Source organism: Cannabis sativa, chromosome 6 (genome assembly GCF_029168945.1).
Source record: "Cannabis sativa cultivar Pink pepper isolate KNU-18-1 chromosome 6, ASM2916894v1, whole genome shotgun sequence".
Taxonomy (NCBI): Eukaryota; Viridiplantae; Streptophyta; class Magnoliopsida; order Rosales; family Cannabaceae; genus Cannabis; species Cannabis sativa.
Genome location: NC_083606.1, coordinates 69,604,826 through 69,612,376, shown reverse-complemented (window position 1 = coordinate 69,612,376; position 7,551 = coordinate 69,604,826).

Genomic DNA, 7,551 nt, shown 5'->3' with positions numbered 1-7,551 from the left:
AGGATCTTAGATCTACTCACAAGTATGTTGTTTAACATCCTAAATATGAACTTTCTAAAACGATAATAAACACATATAAAGTTTAAGAAACCTTACATTGGTTGCAGCGGAATAATATGTCTCATTCCACTCAGATCTCTAACCCTTGTATCCTTTCTGTCGCAAAGTATCACCAAGATCTGAGTCTGAATGTCCTTCTCTTCAATTGTGATTCTTCACGATCTTTCAGACTATGATTGAGGTACCACTTGCTGTGTCTGTGTGTGGGCACTACTCTATCACTCAAGGGTATTTCGAAATTTGGAAGAAGAAAAGAGAGAATAAGAGGGTCGGCTATAGAGAGAAAGTGGATGGCTCAATTATCTGAAAGGCAATCTTTTGAATTACTGAATAACTCTTATTTTGGTGTGAGCCATCACTTTCTATTTATAGGCAACCACTAGGTTTAGGTTAGTAATTATTTGACATTAAAATAATGAAAATAATAATTGGAAAAAAGCTATTCAAGTGGCCGACCATGGTGTTAATGGACCCCACTTGGAATTTTGTAGTGTTAATAATTTTCATTTCTATTTTCTCAAAAACGCCAATTTTCTAATTCTAACCATTTAAATGCCAAAACTAATTATTTAATAACTAAAATAAATTATTAAATAATATTGTCATTTAACATAATTATTAATTAGACATATAGAGTCTCTTAATTAAAAATAAACATAGAATCTCTTTTCTTTACAATTTCGCCCTTACTTAGTGAAAATTCACAAACTAGACATAGTCTAATTCTAAAATTATAATTGATTAATCATAAATCAATTATTGAGTCTTACAAGCAGTATGGTCTCAACTAGAATGGGGACCATGGACCTATATTACCGAGCTTCCAATAAGCCGAACTGAATTTACCAAGTAAATTCCCTAACTTATTAATTCCTTGTTGAATCCACTCTTAGAACTTGGAATTGCACTCTCAGATTTATATAGAGCCATCTATATGTTCCACGATATAGATACGCTATCACATTTAACCATCGTTATAATCTTAATTTGATCAAAGATCCTCTATATAGATGATTTACACCAAGAAGGGATAAATTTACCATTTCACCCCTCAATGTATTTGCCCCCTTAAAACACTTACCTACCTGTAAATGATGTTTTAGTGAACTAAGATATAATCACTGAAAAAGAGCTCATCCATTTACTTCTATTTAGCTAAGCTCGAAGGGAATCATCATTTGACTTCTATACACCTGTAGAAGCTATAGATTCTATATTTATGTTTAGCGCTCCCACTCAATCATACTATCATGTTCCCAAAATATACGTATCACCCTGACCCAAAGGTAGGCTTAACTTATAAATCAAAGAGCATGAATAACACTCCTGAGATTGAGCCTAAGCATATCAGGATTTAGATTCTTTTGATCTAAGATCAACTAGTGATATTGACTTGGAAAGATACAATGGTAAGTTTATAATATCTTGTCTAAGTTCAATATCGATCCAGTCCAATGTATACTCCACACATTCAAAACTAGTATACTTTACCAATGTTCTGGAAAGAACATAACACTTACTCCAAGTGTAAGTATACTTCATCGCTGATTATCACATTAATGTAAATCCAAAAAGACTCATGAAACGGGGACTTAGTCTTTTGAATTATATAATCACAATCACATTCTACTGTGTTGACATTACTGTAATTCTGAATAAAAATATGTTTTGGACTTAACTGATTTTGTGCATATATTAAACCATAAGCATGAAAAATACATGTTAACATAAATCACTTCAAAACTCTTAAATTGATAACTAATTAGATTAGATTGTAATGGGTTTTATTTAGGGCACAAAACCCAACCCAAATGTCATCATAAAGAAAAATTCAAATCCAACCCTGCCAAAATTCTGTAACTAATGCAAGAAAGAAGGGTACTACAAATCTGAATGCTATCTACTCAGAAACCATTAAAACAAAACAAAGAAGGACAGTCAGATAAGGAGAAGCAAGATTGATGTCAAATGGATATAATTCTAGTGATGTGCTGGTAGTTTCAAATGAGAAATTCAATGAAGATTAGATATTGGACTGAGGGTGCTCTTTACACATGTGTCCAAATAAAGATTTGTTCAGTACTTTTGAAGAAATCTTAAGAAAATCAATTCTTTTGAAAAATAACAAAGCTTGTAAAGTACGAAATATTGATTCTGTTATCATCAAGATGCATGGTGGTATTGCTAGGACAATTATAAAGGTTAAGTTTGTGCCTAAATTAAGAAGGAATTTTCTGTTAATTGGGGTTCTTGCTTCCAATGGTTGTACTATGATGACTGAGAGTAGTCAATTGATTGTATTCAAAGATTCTTTTGTTGTGATCAAATGTGAATTCAAAAATGGTCTAATCTGATCTAACTCAGTTATGGCATCAAAGGCTTGGCCACATTATTGAAAAGAGTATTGTAAAATTGCTGATACTAGTTGTTTTTAGTGGCAAGCTAGAAATCTATAAAAAGTACATCTATGGGAAGCATTGGAGAGTGCAATTTGGTAAAGATACTCACACAAGAACAACCTCGCTATAGCCTATTGATATGAACCACACCAACAGTTGTGATGAAACCCGACACCAAATATGGCAGACTCTAAGAATTCTCAAAATTTGCATGTGGAACCGCGACCCAATGCTTAGTTAAGCATGAACCTTGGTATGAAGGAAGACGCCACAAACGGTGGTGGAAATCCGTTTGATAAGTCAGGTTGAACGCCACAAGGAATACTCCTTGATAAGTTCAAATAGTTCTCTCAAGTACTCAAGAAGACAACCTCTCAAAATTTTATTCCAAAATATTCTAATTTTTCAAAGTGTTTACAAGGCTTTATATAGCCAACTTACAACCAAGAAAAAAAGAAACTAAAAGAAAGACAACTTTCCAAATAAAACAAAGACAAAATAAAGGAAAAAAAAAATTAAAAAAAGAAAGCTGCCAATTGCCTTGGAAAACGTGATAAGCTCAACTTGGGTCTAAATTGAGTCCACTTTGATGAGAAACACAATTTTTTGCTCTCCTTCAGTGTTGACTGCGGTCTTCTCTTGTTTTAAAATTCTGTTGACTAAGTTGTTGAGTTCTTCTTTGAATCTCTTGGCTTGCGCCCTTGTCACCGGGCCAACTGGAACACTAAGGCTAAAGATACAAGTAAAGTTCCCCCTTTTATATTATTGTTATGTGATGCATAATGTGCGATTAGAAATTGTCTCAGCCACTAGCCTTCTTGCATTCTACTATCATGCGAAGATATTTCATTTATTGGGGTTTATATCCTTGACACGCCATCCTTACTCTTCATGGGTATGAGTCCATATGTCAATTATATATGAGATTGCACTTGTTATATTAGGTGAAAAAATCATTTGGTAACACTTGCGTTTTACAAAAATCATCAATTGGACCTTTCAATTTAGTAAATGACAATTCAGACCTTGTATTTTTTTTAAAATAATACACCAACACTACAAAAAAATCTTACTTTTAGTTACAACAAAATTTATGACTAATTATAAATCATCATTCTGTGACTAAAAGGTACGTTGCTAAAGGTATTAGTCACAAAAATCACAATTTATTGCGACTAAATGTATTTTTATTCATAATACATATTATGATTAAAACTAAATTAGTGACAACTTGTATCTAAATACTATGTTTTAGTCACAAGTAACAATCTGTTGTGACTAAAAGTTACATTTAATCACAAAAAAATTATGTTGACTAGCAAGTTGTTAGTAAATGCAGCTATTTTTCTGTAGTGCGAGTTGTAACGTCCCCACTTTAAGCTTTCATTGGGCCCTTACACCTACGGAATAATGGCTCTTATACACGAGTACGTCACTCTGGCTGTTTCATGGAATGATGACTGACCATACAAACTAACACGAGTGTTTCTAGCATGCTTTGTCCTCACTTGCACACTTCTTAGGAAAACTTCCCAAGAGGTCACCCATCCTGAAATTACCTCAAGTCAAGCACACTTAACCATGAAGTTCTTTCGTGATGGGCTACCGAAAAATAAGATGCACCTTGTTGATATAGGCACTACCAATTAATCCATTTAAGCCATTTTTAACTGTGTAGTTCCATACCTATACAGTCTTAGAATCATCACACTTGACCTTCCCTAGGTGATGTGGGATTGCATAGCTTATCCGATATTTTCCCTTACGGATCACGGGACTACTGATTGTCACAATCATCCCCCTCACGGGGTTTGACGTCCTTATCGACCACACTTCCGGCTGGTTCAAGGCTCTGATACATTCGTAATGTTTGCACTTTAATCTTCCATTGGACTCTTATACACGAGTACGTCACTCTAGCTACGTCATGGAATGATGACTGACCTTATAAGCCAGCACGAGTATTTTCAGCGTGTTTTGTTCACTCACACTCTTTCTGAGAAAACTTTCCAGGAGGTCACCCATCCTGAAATTACTCCAAGTTAAGCACGCTTAGTCGTGGAGTTCTTTCGTGATGGGCTACCGAAAAACAAGATGCACTTTATTGATGTAGGTAGTACCAATCAATCCATGTAAGCCATCTTCAACTGTGTAGTCCCATACCTACACAGTCTCAGAATCATCACACTTGACATTCCCTAAGCGATGTGGGATTGCACAACTTACTTGATATATTTCCCCTTACGGATCACGAGACTACTGACTATCACACAAGCTTATTTTTTATCAGAATAAAACATAATAATAACCTAACTAGGAGGTGTTATGACCTCACTGATTACATTTTTTGCATTTGTTTATTTTAAAAACTAACTTCAGGTTGGTTATATTAAAATAAAAAAAATGATAAAAATTAAGCTCAACCTCAATGTATTATTATGTAATATTTTAAAAAAATATTGTCTTATTTCTTTCGTTTTAGATAATTTTGGAGACTATGTACCACCTATAAACTATAAGAGACTAATACTTCACCCTTCCTTGATTAAGTTATCACTAACATACGTCGAGAATTCTCATCTCATCAAAAATGTCATCGCTACACAATAAACTAGTTTTTCAAAGAGTATAATATATAATCCCTCCCACGAAGAGGTGTGACTAGATTCGAACAGTTAACTCGAGTAAAAAAGAATATTGTTATTGGACACCTAATAGTACGAGTATTTTTTATAACATAATTGATGGCCTCAAGCAAAATAGTATTTCTTCTCGAATGAAAACAAATTGGTATCCAACCATAATGGGGAACATGAGCAGAAGAAAACAAATGACGTGGGAAGTTTCTATGTTAGCTCTTAAGTCACTTAAATGGCATAATGGGTATTTGACACGTGTAAAGGTGTTACCTTGTTAAGTGGACAACAGTATCTTTGATGTGAAAAGTTGAATAGCAAAATTTGGATAGTATATTAATGTCCCATATAATTTGCCTATTCTACTGTTTTTTTCTTTGAAATGAAAAAAAAAAAAAAGAGAAAGAGGTGTGAATGATAATAATGAATAATGATAAGATCATATTTTGGCGTTTTTATGTCAATTATTCTAGACAAATTCACATAATAACAAATAGAAAAACTTACTGCAATAAAAATTTATATAATAATTTACATAGAAATTATTAGAATAACTCAAATTATAAATTTTAAAAAAATTAATAAATAATACATAAAATATTTCTCCCATATATATTACATAAAAATGTTAAAATAGTCAATTTATTAGTTTTCTTTTAATGGGTCAACTAATTAGTTTTAGTGGCTTAGAAAATTAGAAATATTGTAAAAAAATAGTGTGGTGCAGAGCATAATATAATGGTACTAGAATTTTTTTTAATAATAACAAATTATAAGTTCAGATATCATTTTCAAGGTTTAAAAATAATTTAAAATTATAAAAGAGTTTTTACATAAATGCTCCTTATTGAGTTTTATCTTATTTCACAATTACATCTATTTCTTTTAATTTTTATCTCAAACAAACAAAAAAAAAAATCAGTCAAATTATTGAGTTTTATATACAATAATGATTTGAATCTTTAAGGTTTTTCTTTCACAAAATTCTTATTTTTATATATGTAAAAATTTGTTGGAAAAAAGAAATATATGACCAATAAAAATATAGACCTATAATATTTATAAAATTTGGTGTTTGTTTTATTTTTATAAAATCTCAAAAGTAATTATGAAAATATACAACTTAATAGTCACTTGGAGGAGATTTTTTCTCATAAAGATTTCCTTTAATTTAGAAAAATATGTTTTTTTTTAAGGTGGAAAATATAAATTTAAAATTCATTTTAATAGTCTCACATTCATTTTTCTTAACTTTTGGCCAAAACATCAACCTACCTAAAAATTAATTTGGTAACCACTTGTTTTGCAATTATATTTATATTTCTTACTCATACCAAACAATTTGAAATTTTGATAGAAAATATAAAGCAAACTCAACTAAGAAGGCAGGAAGTAAAAATCATTTTGTTTATAATTTAAATCAAAAAAGAGAAAAAAATAATATGATCATATAAATCGTAATTTTAACCAAAGTGACTAGTATTTCTATGATATGACGTCTTATGATTAGTTAGCGATTCTCTATAATCTTTATTAAATAAAAATAAATGATACTCAATATTGAATTATACTAATAACAATATTACATCATCATAAGAGTATTAGACACTACGGATACCCTTTAATATTTCTCCAAACTTATGTAGGCCAATAGTAAGGGAGTCTCTATATTTAGGAGAGTTTTCTATTTTTGGCAGTTGTATAATTTTTTATTTTTTATTTTTTTTTGTAAGGGCACTTGTAAGTTGTATAAATTATAGCTCAATCAATTTTTCTACAGATGATAAAAAAAGTTTGAATAACATTTTGCCCAAACAATTTATATACTAGAAAATTTCATTAATTGAGGGGACAATAAATATTATAAAAAAACATTAATTAGTGAAAAAAAATATTTGAATAATTTGGGAGGGATAATTTCATTAGTAAAAAGATATTATAAAAATGTGGTGTGAAATAGAGGGACAATAGAAAACAACCCAAAGAAACATTGATGGGAAATAAATGGGAATCTCTTCACTTTATTTCAATCACACTCATAATATTTATTCAATATTATTACTCATATTAATGTTAATTTTACTTAGTAGCTATGAATGCAATATAAATTCTACAAATCACCCATAATTAAGCAAAGTGACACACACAAGTGTTTTTTTTTTATAGATTTCAATCAATTCATGTCACTATTTTCTAATGAACTCTTTGTTATTATTATTATTATTGAGAAAAAAAACATTAATTATTTTGTAAATTGATTACAAAGTTAACCTTTACAAAGAATTATTTATTTAATTTTGAAAGAAAAAATAATACACTTTTAAGTGATGCAAATAATGAAAATGATTATTATGAGGAAAAAACAGAGCAAGACAGAGCAATACAAAGCTTGAATAGCTTTGGAGTAAATCTTTTATTATCTGATGAAATTGTCTTACAGTACAAGGGAAAAGAAG